The sequence below is a fragment of the Grammomys surdaster genome, unplaced genomic scaffold (genome assembly GCF_004785775.1).
Source record: "Grammomys surdaster isolate TR1022 unplaced genomic scaffold, NIH_TR_1.0 126013, whole genome shotgun sequence".
NCBI lineage: Eukaryota > Metazoa > Chordata > Mammalia > Rodentia > Muridae > Grammomys > Grammomys surdaster.
In genome coordinates this window covers 2,758,776-2,781,808 of record NW_021620828.1, presented here as the reverse complement: position 1 = coordinate 2,781,808, position 23,033 = coordinate 2,758,776, and the positions used below count along the sequence as shown (strand labels likewise).

At 42.5% G+C, this 23,033-nt stretch overlaps 1 pseudogene; it reads left to right on the top strand.

Moving 5' to 3' along the window:
* LOC114609992 overlaps positions 1-18,729 on the top strand; it is a 31,706-nt pseudogene extending 12,977 nt beyond the window's left edge.
* Positions 18,730-23,033: the final 4,304 nt, after the last annotated feature.

Sequence of the window (23,033 nt, the reverse complement as noted above, 5' to 3'; positions counted from 1 at the left end):
TTTGTTTTTTCGAGACAAGGTTTCTCTGTGTAGCCCTGGCTGTCCTGGAACTCACTCTGTAGACCAGGCTAGCCTCAAACTCAGAAATCTGCCTGCCTCTGCCTCCCAAGTGCTGGGATTAAAGGCGTGCGCCACCACTGTCCGGCTCAATAGGTTTTCTTGTGGTGTCCTTGACCCACAATCCTTCCTCCCTCTCTTTTACAGGATTTTTCAAACTCCACCTAATGTTTGACTTCGGGTCTCTGCATCTGTTTCCATCAGTTGCTTGGGTGAAGTCTCTCTGATGATGGCTATGATAGGCTCCTGTCTGCAATTACCATGGGATAGGTCTCAAGCTTGACCAGTCACTGCTTGGTCATCCCCTTAATTTCTGCTCCGTCTTTACCTCTCCATAGCTTATAAACAGGACAAATTGTAGGTTGAAGTTTTTGTGCCTAGGTGGGTATTCCACTCCCTCCATTGAAAGTTTTGCCTGGTTAAAACTCCATATCCCCCATTGCTAAGAGTTTTAGCTAGGGTCACTCTCATAGATTCCTGGGAGTTTCCGTTGCCCTAGGTTTCCAGATCATCTCAGAGATACCCCCCTACCCATTCCAATAGTTTCTTCCAGTACTTTCAGCCTCCATCGTCCCTAACCTGATCTCTCCTTCTCCATCCCCACCCTTCCCCCTTCAGCCCTCCGCCCATCCCTGTCCACCTATAATGTCTAGTCTATCTCCCCTTCTCAGTGTAAACTGCACTATACCACTTAATACAAGCATCCTCCCTTAGGTACTCCTTGTTACTTAACTTCTTTGGGTCTATGGATTGTAGCATAGTTATTCTTTGCTTTATGGCTAACATCCACTTATAGAGAATACACACCATGTTTGTCTTTCTGGGTCTGGGGTACCTCACTCGGGATGATCTTCTCTACTAACCCGCAAATTATATGATGTCATTGTTTTTAATAGCTGAGTAACACTTCATTGTGTAAACGGACATTTTATTTATCCATTCTTGGATTGAGTGTCATCTAGGTTGTTTTCAGTTTCTTGTTATTACAAATAAAGCTGCTATGAACATAGTTGAGCAAGTGTCCTTGTGGCATGGTGGCACATCCATTTGAGCATATGCTCAGGAGTGGCATAGGAGTGGTCCTTGAGGTAGAACTATTCCCAATCTTCTGAGAAACCACCAAATTGATTTCTAAAGTAGCTATACAAGTTCGCATCCACACCAGCCATGGAGGGGTGTTCCCCTTGCTCCACATCCTCATCAGCAGGAGCTGTTGCTTGAGTTCTTGATCTTACCCATTCTGACAGGTGTAAGATGGAATCTCAGACTTGTTTTGTTTGCATTTCCCTGATGGCTAATGATGTTGAGTATTTCTTTATTATTATTTTTATTTTATTTACATTACAAAAGTTGCCACCATTCTCCGTCTTCCCTCCCCAAGTTCTTCACCCCCTCCCTATCCCCCCACTTCTGAGAGGGTGCTCCACTCCCACCCACCCACCTCCACCTTACCCTCAGGGCATCAAGTTTCCACAGGATTAAGCAAGTCCTCTCCCACTGAGGCCATACAAGGCAGTCCTCTGCTACACATGTGCCCTGGACCACGAACCAGCCTATGTATGTTCCTTGGTTTTTGGCTTAGTCTCTGGGAGCTCTGAGGCATCCAGGTTATTAAACACTGTTGTTCTTTCTATGGGGTTGCAATCCTCTCCACTCCTTCAGTCCTTTCTCTAACTCTTCCATATTCGTCCTCACCTCAATCCAATGTTTGGCTGTAAGTATCTGCATCTCTCTCAGTCAGCTACTGGTGGAGCCTCTCAGAAGACAGCCATGCCAGGATCCTGTCTGCATGCACAATATGGCCTCGGTAATAGTGACAGGATTTGGTGTGCATGCATAGGATTGAGCTCAAGTTGGGCTGGTCACTGGATGGCCTTTCTTTCAATCTCTGTTCCATTTTTGTCCCTGTATTTCCTTTAGACAGGAACAATTCTGAGTTTAAAAATTTTGAAGATGGGTGGGTGGTCTCCAGCCTCAATTGGGGGCCATGCCTATCTACTGGAGGTGGTCTCTTCCAGTTCCATCTCCCCACTGTTGGGCATTTTGGCTAATGTCATCTCTGTTGAGTTCTAGTAGCCTCTCACATCCTGGGTCTCTGGGACTTTCTAGAGGTTCTCCGAACCCCCTAATCCCCACTGCTGCATATTTCTATTCATTCTCCTGGACCTCAGGGCATCCCTCCTGTCTCTCCTCATACCTGATCCTGCCCCTGCTTTTCTCCTCCCACTCAGTTTCCTCCCTCCCTCTGCCTCTCATGATTATTTTGTTCCCCTTCTCACTAAGTGATTCTTAGTCATTAGAGATTCCTCTGTTGAGAATTCTCTGTTTAGATCTGTACCCCATTTTAAAATTGAATTATTTAGTAGACATAGTTTTTTGGGTTCTTTATATATTTTGGATATCAGCCCTCTATTGGATGTAGAGTTGGTGAAGAGCTTTTCCCATTCTGTAGGCTGCTGTTTTGTCGCTTTGATGGTGTCCTTTGCCTGACAGAAACTTTTCAGTTTCATCAAGTCCCATTTATTAATTGTTGATCATAGTGCCTGAGCCATTGGTGTTCTATTCAGGAAGTTATCTCCTGTGCCAATGTGTTCAATGCTATTCCCCACTTTCTCTTCCATCAGGTTTAGTGTATCCGGTTTTATGTTGAGGTCTTTGATCCACTTAGACTTGAGTTTTGTGCAGGGTGATAGATATGGATCTATTTGCAGTCTTAATCATACAGACATCCAGTTACACCAACGCTATTTGTTGAAGATGCTTTCTATTCTCCAGTGTATAATTTTGGCTTCTTTGTCAAAAATCAAGAGTCCATAGGTGTGTGGGGTGTTTGTTTTTAATATAGACACTTACACGCTTACCTTTTATGACTGCTTTCATTGTATCCCAGAGGTTTTGGTATGTTGTGTTCTTGATTTCATTTAATTCTGAATTGTTTTTCATTTCCTTCATGATTTTTTCAATGGCTTACAAATCATTCAAGAGTGTATTATTTAATCTCCATGAGTTTGGGTATTTTCTGGAGTTTCTTCTGCTGTTAACTTTAGGCTTTACTCCAGTATAGTCAGATAGTTATTACAATGGTCCTGGGTTTGTTCAGATCTGCTTTGTGTCATAATATGTGGTGTATTTTAGAGAAACTTATGGGTGGCTGAGAAGAATGTGCCCTGGAGTGTTTGAATTGAATCTTCTATAGATATTTGTTAGAGCTATTTGGTCTATGATATTAATGTGTCCCCCCCCCCTTTTTTGGGTCATATATTCCCTCAGCCTGTTTTTACAATGAAACATTTTTCTTTTCCCTTCATTTATGATGAATAGTGTAGTGGTGTGATTGAGAAATGTCTCCTGTAGGCTCAGGCACTTGAACACTAGGTCCCTAGTTGGTGGCACTGTTTGGAGAGGTTATGAGGATGTGCAGCCTTAGTGGAGGCAGTACATCACCTGGGGACAGAGCGTTTAAAGCTGCAGCTCCCTCTCTCTGCTTCAGGCACTCAATTAAAGTGTGAGCTCTTTGCTTCCTGCTCCCGCCATCATGGACTCTTACCCCTTTGGAACCATAAACTAAAACAAGCTCTTTCTTCCCTAATTAGTTTTTTTCCAGGAATATTTTATCAAAGCAACAGACAAAAAAACCTAAAGTAATTCTTTTTTTTCTGAACACATTGATGTAATCACAATCCTTCACTTATTAAATGGTAAATTGCATTGACTGTTTTTAGAACGTTAAGATGGCTCTCCTGAGAAAATTCCCATGCGGTTCATAGTATATTACACTTTATATGCATTACAACCGATTTCCTAGATTGTTGTTAGGGAATAGATGTGGTGGTTCAGTTCACACCTGTAATCCCGGCATTCGGAACACGGAGTGGATTTGCACACAGCATTTGTGGTTGCAAGACCGGTTTCAACTGCCTTGAGTAGAAAGATCCTGACTCAAACCAGCAATGGGATTGTTAAGAATGTCTATGATTGTGAGAAATATTGGTCTGCAATTGTGATTATTGTCATCGTATGCTTCCAGGAAGTCCTAAAATGATTTTCCTGTGGGTAGGCATATAGGTCAATGGAGCAGTGCTGGAGGTCAAAATTAAAATACAAAAATTATAGCCAGTCAATGTTAGACAAATCCATGACTTAATTTCAACAGAGAGCAGTCCTTTATAAAAAGTGGTTCTGAGACAGTTGCCACATGTAAAAATATGGTTTCAACCCCTGTTCATTATCATGCATAGAAATTTGACGAAGTAGACTTTATCTCAAGCAAGGCTTTTGTGTTTCAGAGGGTATTGTTAGGAAAGTAAAAGTTGTGAGCCACAGTGGAACACGCTTGTTATATCATCGCTGGGCAAACTGAGGCAGGAGGAGCTTGGGTTTAATTTAAGGCTAGCCTGAGCTACAAAACAAGATCCTATTTCAGCATCCCCCACTCTTCTATTTCTTTACCACCGAAGACTAGGAAAAAATACTTACAAAGCACATATTTGATAAAGTTCACTTAACCACAATAAAGAACTCTTACGATTCATAAAAAGCAGTCCAATATAAGTCGTGCACAGATTTTGCATCCTCCTGTCATGTCTAGTGTTGATCGTGATATTGTCTGGGTGTTTTACTACAGTGACAGGAAAACAAAGACTCACGTGAAAGAAGATATATAAATGCCAAATAAGGAAATGGAAAGATGCTCAGTGTCATTGGTCCTTAGAGAAACACAGATTAAAACTGCAGGTAGATACCCATTCCCACCCACTGGGACAGGTCTATAGAAAGACAGATATTATAAGGTTTGGGAAGTTATGAACAAGTCAGAACTGTAATGCACTGCTGCTGGGAATGTAAAATTATGCAGCCTCAAAAAATACTTTAATATCTTTAGTGGGTCCTTAAAAAGCTAACCCATCTATTCCACTCCTACATTTACCAGTTAGAAGTGAAGTGTATGCCCACACAGGGCTTGTGCATCAATGGACTTAACACCATTCATAGTAGGCCAAAAGTGGGCACAAAATAACTATCGATAGGTAAATGACTTGCAGTAGAAGAATGGACAGGGCACTTGCTGAGAATGTGACTTTTTACAATAACTATTATGAAATACCAATGAACATGAAACAGAGGGAATAGCTCAGAAACACACCAGTTGGGAGAAGCCAGGTCCTGTCTCAAGAAAAAATTCACAATTGCATAAATCTGTTTACATGGAATTAGTATCAGAGACAAGGATGTGAGGAAGGGCACCATTACACAGGAACATGAAACATCTTTGGAGGATAAAAATTATTTGAAAATCGAGTTGTGAAGAAGGTAACATGGCTGTGGGGAAAGTGTTTGCACACGAGTGTGGCAACCTGAGTTTGGTCCCTGAATCCACACAAAGGCAGAAGGAGCGAACCCACTCTGTACAGTTGTCTTCTGACCTCAATACCACTGAATGCAGACCCACACATATGTATCATATACATGTGTAATACACACATATACACACACACACCACCACCACCACCAACAACAACAACAATAATTTTAAAAACATTAGAATTGAACTATGGGATTGTTGCATAATTATGAATTCACTAAACCTCTAAATTTTACACTTAAACAAGAAAACCCTGTGCCCTGAAAACTAACGTGCATTAAATTACATACAGGTGTAAAAATTACAAATAGGGGATAGAGAGATGGCTCAGCAGTTAAGGATGCTTGCTGCTTTTGCAGATGACCAGAGTTTAATTCCCAGCACACACAGGGGCAGTTTATAACTGCCTGTTACTCCAGCTTCATCGCCCTCTGCTGGTCTCTGTGGGCATCCTATGCAAGTACGAGTGTACACTGTGTGTACACACACACACTAAAAAAAATATTAGAAAGACAGGAATAGAAATAAATGAAGCTAGATACAATCCAGAAATAGACGCACTCAAGTATAGGCAACTGGTTTCAACAATGATCCCACGTGATTCAGTAAATGATGTTGGGATAGGACATGGGTGTGGTAGGCACAATACTGCATCAACACTCTTTCCAAAGATGGCCATGTTTAATCTAAGAACTGGAAAATTGTTACCTTACATTGCACACAAATAGGAAGGGGATGTATTAGGATTGATGAGGCCTGGGTTAACAGTTTTTACCTCCGCTTGTTTTGATGGTATAAGCCAACTTCTAAGACTCTCCCTGCTGATCAGGACCACCTTGTGGTTATCCTGTGATTAATATCTCCTCCATGCAGAATTAGGGCTGGGTTTGGTGACGAATAGAGTCTGGTAAAGGTGATGACTTCTGAGAGCAGTTCATGGAGGGCATTTCAGCTTCTGCCTTCCATTGCTTCTCTGAGGGAAGTGAGCATCACATTGTAAGGACACCCAAGCATTATGGGAAGGCTCCCATGGAAAGGCCCTAAGTCATCTGGTCCATAGCTCTGGCTGTCTGGTATGTGAGGCAGAACATCTAGGCCCTGTGAAGCCTTGGAGAGGGGGTGTCGCAGGCAGCATTGTAGTGTGGCTGACCTAGAGCTGTTCTGCATGAGAACCCATGAGCAGGACACATGGCACAGCTCTTCTTTAAGTCATGATCCTCAAAACCAGTAGAAACAATAGATATTTAAGAATCTAGCAATAGAATTTAAGTCACAATGTTTGGGGTTAATCCATTACACAGAACTACTAGAGGCGTCAGTTTCTTTTAGGTTAGGACTCCAATTTTATTGATCAGCTCATGATCAGAATTGCTTTTCTTACATATATCCACATTTCTAAATTTAGAAGAGTCCCTAAATTTGACCACAAATTAAGATGTTTTTCCCTGTCTGCCATGGCCATGGGCCCGAGCACCTCATGTTGCTCCTTCCTCAGAACAGCAGCTGTCTGACTCCATCTCTACCTATTGTTTCTTTCCTTCTCTGTCTTTTACAATTCTGAACTTACTCTAAAACTTTTCAGAATAGATCCTAATAGTAGGAACTTAGAAGCAGGATTTAGAGAAGATATGGCCCAGCAGCCTAATCCTCTTGTTTGCCCATTTTAATCAGTGACGTTTCATTGGGACGTAGCCATCTCTACTTTATGGAGTCTCTTTCTGCCTTTGCTGTATGATGGCACAGTTGAATCACTGTCATAGAAACCATATGGCTTATGAAATATAAATGATTTACTACTTGATCTTCTACAGAAACAGTTTATACCTCAATATTAAGGTTTCTAGTGTTTTATGCTGTGTGCTACTCCACCCAGGACACCTACTACAACATTCCTAGGAGGGGCCACATCCCCATACAGCGATATTCATCTTCATCATCTCGAGAGGCTGTCACTCCAGATTTTTATTTCCTGGCCTCACCTAACCACCAGTCTATCACAGCCAGTCTAAATTCCATTTTCCTATTTCTATCATACATACACTTCCTATCTGCAGAGGATATTATGTCAATAGGGGGGCTTGTTTCTATTTTCCTTCTCTCCTCCCTTCTCCCTCCTTCACTTCTTCCCAAAGAATAAATGATATGACAAAACATTAAATTGAAAAGCAGTGGAAAGAGAACGTTTTTATGCTGAACACACACACACACACACACACACACGCCCCACAATGCCAGAGCCAAGCAAGTTTGGCATGAGAATGTAATCCCCTGACACATAACCACAGAGAACTCGTCAGCTCTGGTCCTGCAAAGGGGAAGAGGAACAAGGGTAATTCCAGCGATTACAGGCTCCTGGACACCAAATGAAACACTGCTGTAAATTGTATATAATCAGCACAGAAGGCTTGTTTCCCTGTGGTTCTGAATGGGACTTTTCCTTCCTCTTGTCTAGGAGGGAAGGAACTTGTTTAGATCATTCTGGGGGAGTTTCATCTGGCAGAGATGACCAGAACTTTCTCTGGATCTTAACAGGGCCCTTGTCCTATAATCAGGATCTGTGTGATGGAAATTCTGTGTCACTTTTCTTATGCCCAAATCTCCCTTCTTCCACCCACACAATTTCGGTCCTTAGAGCCTGGTAATCAACCATGAGATGATAGAGATTTTCAGATAGTTGAAAGTGATGTGTATCAAATAGCAACATCTGCTCATTCTATAACACTTTTACAAATGAGTCCACAAAGTCTTTGGCCCCTGAGAGTTCATCACCTTGCAGGAAAGTCCATTTAAAGGAAAATATACGGTCTAAATCCTTAAGAAGCATGGATCTGGGGAAGATGTATGATTGGATCCCAAATATGTCCCACTTGTATCAAGGAAAGATGGCAAGTTCCCTCTAAGTTATACTTTTAGCAATGACCCTTCTAGGGGTGACTAGTGATATCCTACAGGATAGTGACAGTCCTCTTGGTAATCCAACTGACATGGCATAAGTCTCCAGCAAAACTCTTAGCTCTATAGAGATGGGATGCTAAGGGCAGAGTGGGAAACCTACCTTCCCTGTGGACTCTGCCTTTCGGAATGGAGAAGAGAACTGCATACATGAAGCAGCTAGAAAGCCAGACAGGATGAAAAAGGCTGACAAACTGTTAAGGACAGTGAACAGGAAGTTCCTACCCTGAGAAAGACAGAACCGCAGTCTGCACATCAGACACAGATAAGAACTGAGGAGCACAGGTGAGGTGTTGGCAGGAAGGAGGGCGGGACTAAGACAACCTCTCCTCCCACTCAAGGCTGGAAATGACTTAATATATACTTTATGCTTTTTTCCTATTAAGTATATGTTTCTTATTTCATTCTGAGACCATTATAGATCTGTATTACTTGATCTATCAAGTATATAGTTTCATTGATTATTGTCTTAGTTAGGGTTTTACTGCTGAGAAGAGACTCCATGACCAAGGCAACTCTTATAAGGACAACATTTAATTGGGGCTGGCTTACAGGTTCAGAGGTTCAGTCCATTATTATCAAAGTGGGAACATGACAGCATCCAGGCAGGTATGATGCAGGAGGTAGCTGAGAGTTCTAAATCTTCATCTGAAGGATGCTAGAAGGAAACTGGCTTCCAGCCAGCTAGGACAAGGGTCTTAAAGCCCATGCCCCCAGTGACGCACCTACTCCAACAAGACCACACCCACTCCAGCAAGGCCACACCTCCTAATAGGCCACTCCCTGAGCCAAGCATATTCAAACCACCACAGTTATTTTTGGTCATTGTTTCCTATCTCTATAAAGTTCTCATGGAATCTATTTACTTCTCAAATTCTTTTCACTATCTCTCTACCTATTGTCTGTCAATCATTTATTTTTTTTAACCCCTATATATCATAAAATCTCTGTGTTTATTTCCAATTTCATACCCCTGAAAGACTTCTTCAATGACCATCTCCTTTCAATTGTCTCTGCCTACACACGCCTCCTTACACATAGAATCCTGAAGACTCTACCAAAACCTGCTAGAATTAGTAAGTGAATCCAGCAGAGTGGTAGGATATAAAATCCACTCATAATATTAATAACATTCCTATACACAAATAGAGACCATTTAAAAAGGTAATCAAGAAAAACAATGCTTTATTGGCAGCCTCGAGGAATGTAAATTAGTACAGTCACATGGAAGGCAGTGTGGTGGGTCCTCAAAGATTTTAAACCAGAACTACTGCAAGATACAGCAGTCCTACTTCTAGGTATATATCAAAGGAGACAAAACAGTGTGTTCAGGAGAGAGCACACTTATTGCAACACTATTCACAATAGCCAATAGACTGTATTCATCAAGTGATGACTAGAATAAATAGTGTAGTATATATACAAAGTGGGATTAAGAGCCTGAGTTAACTTTTCTATTACTGTGAAAAAAAAAAAACCATGATCAGGGCAAATCTTAGAAGGCACCATTTGGCTTTATGGTTCCAGAAGAGTAAGAATCCATCAGCATTCCTGCAGGGAGACATGGAGGTAGGCAGGCATCCCAGCTGGAGCATCAAGCTGAGTTCACATCTTGAACTGTATGCATAAAGTAAAGGGAAGAGCTGGAAAAGGCACACTCTTTAAACTTTCATAGCCCACCTCCGGTGACATACTTCCTCTAACAAGGCCACTCCTCCCAATCCTCCACACATAGTGCCACCTGTTCTAATACATGAACTTACAAGGGACATTCTCCTTCAAACCATTACAGAAAGATTTGTGACACTGCAAATGAATCCAGAGGATACTATACCAAGTTAAATAATTAGACAGAGAAGAAAGACAAACACCACATGGTCTTGTTTACGTTTGGAATCTAAAACATGTTAAAGAACGGTGGTTATCATGGGCTGGAGGAGAGTAGAGGATTAGGAAGGTGTTAAAGGAAGGATGGAAAATTTCAGCTAGACAAGAGGAGCACGTTTCTACCTTCTGTATAGTGTGATAGCTGCCGTTAACAAAGATTCGTTGACAAGTTGGGGCTGCTGCTGAGTGGGCTATAAAGCCAGGCATTGTACGACGAAGAGTAGTTTTTAAACATTCTCATCCCAGAAGGTAAATAAAAATGCATTGTAGTCAACTTGGTTTTGCCCTTCTACATTGCGTGCATATATTAAAGCATCACATTGCACATGATAAATATATGTAATTTCATTGTTAAATTATTTTAAAGGTTTTTATCTATAACATGTCTCCTACGTTTCTAGTTTTTGTTTTTATCTTCTTAAACGGTTTCCTATCCTTGTTTCCACCTGAGTTCTTTGTTACAGGATTACATTCTAACACCCATTTTCTTTCTTCCTTCCTTCCTTTCTTTCTTTCTTTCTTTCTTTTTTTGTTTGCTTTTGTTTTTCGAGACAGGGTTTCTATGTGTATCTCTGGCTGTCCTGGAACTCACTCTGTAGACCAGGCTGGCCTTGAACTCAGAAATCCGCCTGCCTCTGTCTCCCAAGTGCTGGGATTAAAGGTGTGCGCCACCACTGCTAACACCAATTTTCCCTTCTTGTTCATTCATTCAAGCAAACAAGTGCTTTGTGATGTTGATCATGACTATCGGTTTGATGGTATTTAGAGTCACCTAGGAGACACATCTTGGGTATGTCTTTATTTCAGGATGTTGTGGAAGATATTTAAAACAGCTACATCCAATCTGGCTTTTTTTTGTTTTGTTTTTTTTTGTTTTTGTTTTTTCAAGACAAGGTTTCTCTGTGTATCTCTGGCTGTCCTGGAACTCACTCTGTAGACCAGGCTGGCCTCAAACTCAGAAATCCACCTGCCTCTGCCTCCCAAGTGCTGGGATTAAAGGCATGCGCCACCACTGCCTGGCTCAATCTGGCTTTTCTTAATCAGCAGCCATGTTCCTGACTAGCCTAGGCCTACAGCCACGAGAGGCCTTTGCTCAGCTCAGTCCACAGGCTCAGACAGCCAGAGACCCGCCTTGCCACCTACGAGATGCCAGCATGGGAGATGGCTCTGCCAATCTTCCACGCTGTCTCCACAAAGCTGGGCTGTGCCCAGACCATCCCACCATTCATGTGGGCCTGGTAGGAAATGAGACTTTGAAGCTTAAATATTAATCAAAGGCTATTTGGTAATGCTCAATAACAATATGCCCACAATTATAGATGTTACCCAATTAATTAACCTAGATAAGTTGTTACCCTGGACTGCTCTCGGTACATTCAAGGTCATCCATGGCACTACATATCTCTCCCCTCCCCCGCCTCGCTCCTCCTCTTCCTTTTTCTCTTTCTCTCCTTACTCCTCCCACCTTAGCTTCTCCTACACAGGATACCTCAAACATGGAGACAGCAGGAGTTGGCTACTCTCCTCGTCCCAACCTGGCACCATAAATCTGGCTCCCCCATCGTAGCAGGATTTATTATCCTCACACTTATCAGGCTTCATTCCTTGTTTGATTTTATAAGATTTCCCCTCTACCCCTAGATCCTACAGCCCCTGGGTATATAGATGAAGTATTTCCCAATACCCTTTCCCTGGTCAATGGTTAATGGCCACATAAACCTTGCCCTAGAGACCCTGGCCACCTCCCCAGGGGCATAAATTTCCCTCCAATAAACTGGACTAATTCTCCAAAGCTGTGTTCATTGCCCAGGTGTGTTCATTTCCTATGCACTCGTTGATAACAGAGATCTTGCACGGCACCTACCTATACCCGGTTAAGTTTTCCTCTCTCCAGTCTGGTTCAGTGTTCAGTGGGCCTGGCTACCCTGAGGAAGAAGCTGGCACGGGTAGCACTACACTGCTGCTGCTGCTGCTTTTGGCGGTCATCCCACAGCACTGACATCTCCAATAAGCTTGGGTCTTCTGCTGCCCCTGGGCTAAACTTTCAGCAATAGCCTCTTATAGGCTCCCTTCATGGCACCAAGCCTCAACTTCTTTTCATGACCCCTTCAGTCCTGGACCTTCAACTGACAATGAGGCTTCACTTTCACCAGTGGCCTCTCCTAACCTCTCACAGTGCCAAAACTCAGTTGCTCTCCATGACCCCTTCATGCCTTCAACACCGACACCACCTGGGTGGTGACTCTTACACTACCAAGTTCATCTACCAGTGTAAAGTACAATCTTGGTCTGTTCTGGAACACAGTTTCAGTGTGCTCTCAAAAACACTCCTCAAATTTCATCTCAACAATGCTGATCTCTTCTTTATCAAAGCTCATTTCTTACCTCCAGCCAACTGCATCAAGTATCCCAGAAAAACAAGGGTTTCTCTTTAGTAGTTCTAATATCCTGTTAGTTTTTCAGCCTCAGCTAACCGGAACCACAGAATTTTAGTTCAGATTAACAAATGGCCCAGTGAAGAGTCTGTAAACGTCACTCTGAAATCTCACAAGGCAAGCCCTCGTCTTCTGCATCGCCTTCAACATTCTTGTCTTCCAAGTTTGTACAGAACTGCTCACCAAGCATTGAACACTCAATGGCTTTACTTGCAACAAACTTCCAAAGTCTTTCCACAACTTTCACCAAAAAACCCATGGTCAGGTCTGTCACAGCAATACCCTTTTATCCCAGTACAAGCTTGTTAAGGTTTCTATGGCTGTAATAAAACATCGTGACAAAAAACAACTTTGGAAGGAAAAGTTTTACCTTGTTCATAGTTCCATATAACAATTCATAATCAAAAGTAGTGAGGGCAAGAACTCATACAAGGAAGGAAGCTGGAGGTAGGAGCTGATGCAACAGTTGTGGACGGGTTCTGCTTACTGGCCTGCTCCCCATGGCTTGCTTAGCCTGCTTTCTCAGAGAACCCAGGAATGTGATCCCAGGCATAGCACCACCCACAGTGGGATGGACCCTCCCCCACCAATCACTAATTAAGAAAATGCCTTCTAGGCTTGCCTACAACTTGATCTTATGGAGGCACTTTCTTCCCTTCAGTTCCCTCCCCTCAGTTAACTTTAGCTTGTGTCTGTTTGACATGAAACTATCCAGCACATATGTTGAAATCAAACCTTTATACCAAGCAGTGTTGTAAGCATTTCACACATGTTTTTTTAATCATTAGAACAACACTATGAGATAGTTGATTTTTCATTTCCGTTTGGAGGAAACCCAGTGTGTTGGTTACCATTTACACCTATGACCAAAATATCTGTGAGAACAAATTAAAGGATGGTGTGTTTGTCTCACAATTTCGAAGATTTCAGACAGCAATTGTTGGTGCTCATGCATTTGGGGAGAACCCCTTACTGATCTGTCCCAACTCGACACTAAACTCACTTTGCATTTAGTGTCAGCCTTGTATAGTATCCCTTAGAACAGAGACCACATCTTCTCATCTCTGTAACCCAGTGTCCTGCGTGGCATCTGGCAGAGAGTAGACAATGTTAAAAGGAAAGGAGTAAATTAATCAACTGCATTTCTTGTTACACTGTCAGTGGATCAGATATTTGGAGAAGGTTGGCTGCAGTGTCTTGCTTTTCCTGTGTTGTTACAAAACACAGACATCAGGCTACATTTTGGGATGGAGAAGGAGGAAATACAAGAAGAAAACCAACACATATTATTTCACATTGTCCCATCCTTATTCTTGTTGGTCATGGATGGGTTGAGAAGACCGCATAGGAAGCAAATGGCACATGACCTATTCTATTCCAGGTTGCCAAGATTCTCAGCCTGTTATCCATTCTGTCATTCCTTGTCTTATCTTGAGATTTTTGTTTTTTGTTTCCCCCATGTAGACAGTAAAATCCTCAGTCTAGATCTCTGTCTATTCAAGACAGGACACGGTGGCTTGGATGAAAAAGTAGATCCTTTTACACATCATCCGTGATGATCTGGAAAGGGCAGACCCTGAGCAGGCTGCAGCCAGTCCCAGGATGCCTGACTGAATGGCGGTTGTTCCACCCTTAACCACAGATGGTTCACTGTTCACCACTTTTGGCATTCATAAGAGCAATTTCCCCTGAGGGCATATTTTTAAAGCCAGTCTAGGAGAGTGCATGCCGGAAGTGGGGTCAAACAGATTTGAGGGCATTCGGCCGCCGGGTGAATGGGAAGGGAACTGCTCAAGAAAAGATAACAGTGTTTGGTTCTTAATTTGGGAGCTCTGATTCCCTGGGAGAAGTCAGGCCAAGAGGGAGGGATGACTTCCCACCAAACAAAGCCTTTCCATGGAGATAAGGAACTAGTCAGGCATGGTTTTCTCAGCTCCAGTCTTAAAATTAGAGATGGATAGCCAGAGAGCCACTTGGAGACTTTCTCTTCACTCAGTGAAAACCATAAAAGTTTTATTGAGGGGCTACATATGCCTAGAACTCTGACAGACATTAGGAATCAAAGTAGAACAGGAGATTAAAATTTTTTTATTAATTTATTCTCTCATGTACTACGCTCTGATCACAGTTTCTACCCTCTCCCCTACATTCTCCATTCTCCATACTTCCTCCCTCCCCATCCAACCCTCCTCCATGTCCCTTCAGAAAAAGGCAGACCTCCCAGGGATATCAGTGAAAGATGGCATATCGAGTTGCAATAAGACTCATATTAAGGCTGGACCAGGCCACACCATAGGACAAGGTCCCCAAAGTAGGCAAAATCCTCAGAATCAGCACCCCCTATCACTTCCTCTGTTAGGAGTCCCTCAAAAACACCAAGCTATACAAACTATAACATATATGGGTCTAGGTTAGACTCATGCATACTCATGACTGTCAGTTCAGTCTCAGTGAGCCCTTATGAAGGGCATGAGGTTTTTGACCCTTCGGAAACATCCAGAAAACAGTAGGAAGGCAGGCAAACACATAAATATTCTACTGTGGAAAATACAACCATGGTAAGGTAAAGCGATAGGGAATCCAGGAAGGGGATCTCAGGAGGTGGTATTTAAGAGGAAATGTGGGGATGAGTTGGACAACCAGACAACGGGAGGGAGGTGTTATCAAGAGGCTGTGCCGCGCTCAAGGTGGGAAAGAAGGGATTTATACGTAGGTCGTTCAGTCATCTCCAACAACGGTGACTATAGAGGGCCCAAAGGCCAGAGTCACCTGTTTTATTTGAACACAGTCTTGCTCGCTCGCTTGCACTTTATGGCTGCCTTTTTGCTGCAGGAAACCATGGGTTACCCTAGAACACTCATGTCACTATTGCTCCCAAGACCATATCTTACCACGACTGTCATTACTGTAGCTCATGGGGTCACAGATGGGAAAGAACGTTGATGACTTTTGACTCTCAGAAGCCTACGTAGCACGTCCAGTACTAGTTATCCGTGAGGAAGCTTCCTGGTTAGTACCAATTTGATGCTTCCATCTCCTGTGGTGAAACCGTGTCATCTTCAGCTATGAGGCCAACCGGGAGGAGTGGCAATGACCTTTTATTGTTCTGTGGTTTTCTGTGATACCCTTGACTAACAACTTGAGGTACTCCACACCTGGCACTGAGAATTTTATTTGACAGCCTTTGGCTTCTGGGAAGAACATTATTCCCTGTGTATGGTAACTCTAGCAAAACTCCTTTATATCTCTATCTCTATCTCTATCTCTATCTCTATCTCTATCTCTATCTCTATCTCTATCTCTATCTCTATCTCTATCTCTATCTCTATCTATCTCTATCTATCTATCTATCTATCTATCTATCTATCTATCTATCTATTATATGAAGGTTATAACATAGCAGATTTTCATGTGGCTTTCTCAAACATCCTTAGTATTATTTATCCCTCTCCGTATCTCCTCCTCCACCTTACTCTCCCGTCCCTCCCCCAACTTAAATCTTCCACCTCATTTATTCCATTTCCCCTTCATATCACCTGTGCTCTACTCTCCCTCTTCCCTAAAGATCTGTTTTCCCTCCCCATCAATGGTCCTTTTCAAGTTTTCTGGATTTTACAGACACTCTAAATTAAATACACAAATATAAAGATTTGACGGTAAGATCCACTTATGGGTGAGAACCTGTAACATTGGTATGTCTGGGTCTGGGTTACCTTGGTATGTTTTCCAGATCCATCCATTTACATGAACTTTTCAGTGTTTTTGTTACAGATGAATAACATTCTGTTGTGTGTAGGCACCACATTTACATTATCCATTCTTCAGGTGATGGACATCTAGGGCTGTCTCCATGTCATAGCTGTAGCTGGCCTTTGGCTACTTTGTGGCTTCTTCTTTCATCTACCCTTCTCCACCCCTTTGATTCCACCCTTTCAGCCCCCTAGCACTAGATAGGAAAGAGAAACGGATAGAGGGGAAAGGAGGGAACGTTCTTGATAGACTGCTTCCCATTGATTAGGAACATCTAGTTACCTGGGGCAAGTTTAATCTTCACCATCACATTTAATTTCTTCTTCCTGTTTCTTTGTGCACAACTACTTAACAAACAGCAACCAACCAAGAACCCACCAACAGGAAACCTGCCTCACTGGGTCCTAGCATTTACATACCCTCTGAATAGTTCCCAGGATTCCAAAGGTCACACAACCACAGACACTATCTGCAGCTGGAAAAATCACACCCCTGCTAGAGCATGAGGCAAATCATAGTCAGCTGCCGTGGACAATTTGAAGCAGCCCCACACCCTCACACCTGGGATTGAAATGAAAACATATTCCTATAATATCTCTGTGCTTCTAAAAGAAACCAAAATTCTCACTACAATAGCTATTGTGAACTAAGCAGCTATCAACACAGCTGAGCATGTTTCTGTAATGGGAAATAGAGTCCTTTGGATATATTCTCAGGAGCATTCTACCAAGGTTACATGAGAGATTCATTTCCAGTTTGCTGAGGGCCACTATAGTGATTTCCAGAATGATGCACCAATTTGCACTCCCCAGCAACAGTGCACAGAAGTGTTTCCTGTTCCTCTCTCAGCCTCACCGACACTTGTTTTCTTACCCTTAACCATTCTGATGAAGGTAAAATGAGATCTCAAAGTAATTTTAATTTACATTTCCCTGATGGCTAAGGATGGTGAGCAGTTTTTCTTAGCCATTCGTATTTCTTCAGAGAACTTCCTGTTCGGCTCTGTAGCACACCGTTTCATTGGGTTGTTCAGTTCTTTGTTTGTATATTGAAAATATTATTCCTCTGTCAGAGGTACATCTGGCAAAGGGGTTGTTCTCACCTTGTAGGCTGCCTCTTCTGTCAATTGATAGTTTTCTTTGCAGTACAGATGCTTTTTAATGTCACAAAGTTCCACTTGTTGACTGTTGGTCCTATTTCCTGGGCAACCAGAGTCCCATTCGGGAAGTCCTATATATAAGCCTATATCCTAAAGTATACTCTCAGCTCTTTATTAGAAGTTTCAGAATTTCATCTCTAACATTTCATGTCTTTGATCCATGTGAAATTGATTTGTATACAGGATGAAAGGGAATGGCTGAGTTTCATTATTCTACATGTAGATATCCAGTTTTCCTAACACCATTTGTTAAAGACGACTGGCCCAGAGTTTTATTATCATTTTATAAGACTGTAGGCTTTGCTTAAGTCCACTTAAGAATGGTGGCCTTATCTCCTAATCAACCTAGCTTATTTCAAGTCATTCATTCAGACCACCATAAGTAGCTATTAATATGTCTCCTTTACTAGAGGTACAGCTGAAGACAAGGAGTGGATACCTGTCACCAAGCTGGGCCACCTGGTTAAGGACATGAAGATCATGTCCTTGGAGGAGATCTACCTGTGCTCCCTTCCCATTAAAGAGTTTGAGATTATTGGCTTTTTCCTGGGTGCATCCCTAAAGGATGAGATTCTGAAGACCATGCCAGTAAAGAAACAGACTCGGGCTGACAGTAGACCAGGTTCAAGGCTTTTGTCGCTATTGGGGACTACAATGGTCATGTTGGTCTTGGTGTTAAGTGCTCTAAAGAGGTAGTCACCGCCATCCAAGAGGCCATCATCTTGGCCAAGCTTTCCATCATCCCTGTGCAGAGAAGATACTGGGGGAGAACAAGATTGGCAAGCTCCACACTGTCCCATGAAAGGTGACAGGCCTCTGTGGCTCTGTGTTGGTGCATCTCATCCCTGCCCCTAGAAGCACTGGCATTGTCTCTGCCCTTGCTCAAAAAGCTACTGATGATGGCTGATATAGATGACAGGTACACTTCAATCAGAGGCTGCACTGTCACCCTGGGCAATTTTGCAAGACCATCTTTGATGCCATCTCCAGTATCTGACCCCTGTGACCTCTGGAAAGAGACTGTGTTTACTGAGTCTCTTTATCAGGAACTCACTGATTATCTTGTGAAAACCCACACCAGAGTCTCTGTTCAGAGGACTCAGATTCTAGTCGTTACTAGTACATAAGGGTTTTTATACAAGAAAAAAATCAAATGAATTAAGTCTGTTAAAAAGAAAATATAGCTCTGCTCTGAAGAAGTAAATAAATCACTTTGTAACTTCATATTTGTAAAGCACTCTCATATCTATTTTATCCTTTTGTGGTTCTATGAAACAGAGAACAGGAAAAATATTAATTATACCTTGTAGGCTTGTCAACTGAGATTCAAAGAGAAAATATAAGTTGTCCAAAGTCATAGCTAGCTAGAAACAGAGCTAGTAGGAGGGACGGAATGGCTGCCCAGCTGGGTAATATGTAAGCTGTTGGCTGTCTGAGAACTGATTGTTTTCTGGTGTATATTTGAGAAAATGCAATCGCTGTTCAGAAATATATTACTGAGAAATCACCAATAATTAAATCATTATTTAATTTAATAAAGGTTTTAGAGATAGTTCTTTAAGTTTTATCATGAAGGATCTACTTACAGATTAAGTTTTTATTTTCTGTTCAGGTTTTTACCTCTTTTTAACCTAAAGACTTAGGTCCATCAGTCCTGGAAAACATTTAGCCACGACGGCTTGTCTAAGTCTTTTTCCTGGACTCAAATATAATGGGATACATAACTTGTAATATGTAATGTGGAATATCACACAGATTAAAGGCCTATGCAATAAAAAGAAAGATGTTAAACGTCCTAAACATCAACTAAGACACAGAATTTCAACTGTAAGGAAATGATAGAATGCTGGGATGTACACGTACGTCCTCTGAAAAACAAAACACAGCAAAAACTGGAGAGACAACACAGAAGCCATGAAGAGGGATTTGCAAGGATGGCTTGCAAAGGCTGAACCTTCCAGATAGAAAGTGACGTTAAAGACAATCTGAACAATACCATCCAAGAGAAAATGAGTACTAAGGACTCACTCATCAGTCCTCAGAAATAAAGGCATCCAAGTGCCCAACAGGCATGTTCAATGCTACCGGGGACCCCAGGACCCAGAGAAATGCAAAGCAGAGCAGCAGAAGCATTGTTTTGTTTTGTACTGTCAGAAGAGTAAGGCTCAAACCCCCTACCTAGTTCACACAAGGATCTGTGAAAGGGGAATATACGTCCTTTTAGGAGAGCGATTTGGTGCAACTCCTTGAGTTGAATTTAAAACATATCTACTAAGTTTGAAGATGTTGATTCTCTACAGTTCAGAAAAGCTCCTTCTAAGCAGCAGAGAGACTCTAACGTGTCTCTACACAGCTGTTGTAGCACAGGGCAAGGGACACAAAGGTGGACACAGCCTCAAAGACTAGAATAAATGAACAAGTCAGTTGGGCCACAGGCCTCTAATTCAGAGTACTTAAAAATAGTGTGTCAAGTGGAGGATGCACCTCAGTGATCGAGCGCTTGCTTGCCTAGCATGTGTGAGGCCCCCAGATTCGTCACCAGTACCCTCCTGGTCCAAAATAGCTGCAAGAAAGATTAACAAAGCCGCTAAACCTAATTATACACTGGACCTTAATAAAGCAAGCTGAGTAATGTGTAGAAAACAAAGCTCTCCATTGTCCTTCTCATAGTGACATTTGATAGTGCCCCGTGGCTACGATATACCCATCAGTATGAAGAATAACAAAATTAAGACAGTGCTAGATGCTGAGGAGAGAGATGCTATGACCCAACGACATAAAACCACTCTGCTTCCTCTCTCTAGTCCATGTCCTTGTCACGTGATTATGCAAATGGGGAGTCTCTTAGTTTACATCTTGAACCCCGCTTTAATGAACTGTGCGGTCAAAGCAAGCATGTGTCAGTTCTCTCTCTTTCCTCCTCAACTTCCACTACTTGATCAACCTGGAGGATGAGAGCCTGTGAAGGAAAGAGAGAAATTCCAGGTACATCAGAAAGTAAGTCATACATTCCCACCAGCCAAGCGCAAATGCCAAGCCCAGGGCACCAAATCTATGGCTGGCTAGAGACTCATCGATAAGCCAAGGAAAGCCCAGAAAACTGCTAATGTGACCCACTGAACCATGAAACATAAATGTTTATCAACATCTGATACAAGAGGAAGAGGTGACTCAGCCTGGATCTATGGTCCTTGGTGTGCTCTGAAAGAAGAGCCAAGCGCTGGGCTGCACATCTGTAATTCTAGCACTTGTGAGGTTCAGGCAGAAGGATGATGGGTTCCGGGTAAGCGTAGGCTACACAGTGAGACTCTTACTAAACAAACAAACAGCAAACAAGAGAACCTTTACCCAAACACAGCACAGAATTAATGGTTTAACAAACAGAGGGACTACGCGTACAAGAATGTACATGGGTAGGTTATGAATAATTTCATTGAACTTTTCTACATTTTCGAGGCATTTTTTATAAGAAAGGAAATTCAATTAGAAGATGCTACACCAGTCAAAATGATTCAGACGATTCTTAGAAAGAACAAAGAGCACTTATCCACTTCCCCTCTTAGCTCATCACCACCAACACGCAGCCCAGGACTGGTCCCCCACTCAACCCCAGGACTACCCCCCTCTCTTCCTTCCTAGCACTGAATCGTCTTGTTTCAGCTGCTCATCTGTAAGCCAGGAAACATCTCATCAGCTCACCAGCAAGAGGACTGCCAGAGACAGCCAGGGGCGCACGGCAAGTCAGCTGCTTCACTTCCACAGTTATGTGGGGAGACTTGAAAGCCCCTAACTACTTCATCCTATTGTTATGTCTAAAATTTAGGTTCACCTTGACAAAAATCCACCAGTTCTTCCTGCTCTGCTCGTACAGAGTTAGTCACCTACCCTGTGACTTCCTCCTGACATTCTAACCTGCCCGACCCTTTGTATCTGAAACTTTCCATTACTGACACAGGTGGTGCTGTCTGCCTGCCAAGAGGATTTGGGCTTGACCCACTGAGAATAACAAGGGATTTCAGAGGATACCCACCTAGTGCCAGAGAAAGGCAAGGCTAAGCCCACTGCTCTCAATGGATTTGACATCTCTTTTGGATCATGCATTGCTAATGTTTCTATTTTGACTCCCATGGCACCCTTCTGTTTTGTTCTGCACTGGCTGTGTATCCCGGTTATATGTTGGCTGGTACTTTGAGTTACCCTGTGTTCTTTCACCAACTCCTCGAGGACATAGTGTTTTAGGTGACTTAGTATCCCCACTATCTAATGAGAGGAAGGAAGGAAAGGAGAAAGGTCAGACAGGAAGGAAGATAGGAAGAGGAGGCAGGCAGTCAGGAAGGAAGGATAATAGCAAACATTTATAGAATGACTATATGCCAGGTAGTCTGCCCATATTTGATCCTCCCAACTCCTCAATGAGTTAGATACTATTATTAATTTCCATCCAGCTTACCAATGACAAGGCATGCTTAGGAAGGGTAGGTAATATGCCCAATGTGGCAAACCCCAGAGCATAAACTGGAGCCAGCCTTTGAACCAGGTCTGTGTAAACTTTTCAGGCAACGCTTCCAATTTCTGATGCTATACTGTTGCTTGGATTAGAAACCTTTGAATATGAAGGAGATAACAGGAAAGTGGGTTTCGATATAAAGGAGGAAAATGAGAGAAATCTCGAAAGGATGGGGAAAAAGACCTGTCAATATGCTTTCCTCACGGGTCACAATTATCTATGACAACATCATTCCTGCTGGATACTGAAACATCTCCAGAGAGGAGCTGTTGGCTGTTTTTGTGATGAGTGCTAAGTCTCAGTTTCTGTATAACACATGTGAATAAGAATGACCTTCACAGGTACACATACTTGAATGCTTAGGAATTTGTATCTGAAAGGATTAGAAGGTATGGCCTTGTTGGAGGAAGTGTGTCACTGGGAATAGGCTTTGAGGCTTCAGAAGCCCAAGCCAGGCTCACTGGCTCTCTCTTCCTGCTGCCTGTGGATCCAGATGTAGAACTCTCAGCTCCTTATCCAGCACCGTGTCGATAATGGTCTAAATCTCTGAAATGATAAGCCCCAATTAAGCGTTTTTCTTTTAATAAGAGTTGCTGAGGTCATGGTGTCTGTTCACAGAAGGACATTGGGTAAGACAATAAAGATCCACAGATGGTTCTGTGTGTCCCTTGCCTGAGATCCCCCTTATTCATAGTAATTCTCCTCACCGTCCACCGTAGCTCAAAACACTGCATTAGTGAATGTCTGCCACCACTTTTTGGAGAGATATCAAATTCTGTTCCTGCAAGCTTCTGATCAACACACCTTCATTGGTGTTTCTGTTTAAAGTCACGTTCTTTCATATCTACTGTTGACTCACTAACATTGAACGCTTGGCCAACGGCGTTCTAACCCATGCCATATTTGATATGTTCTCCGTAAGGC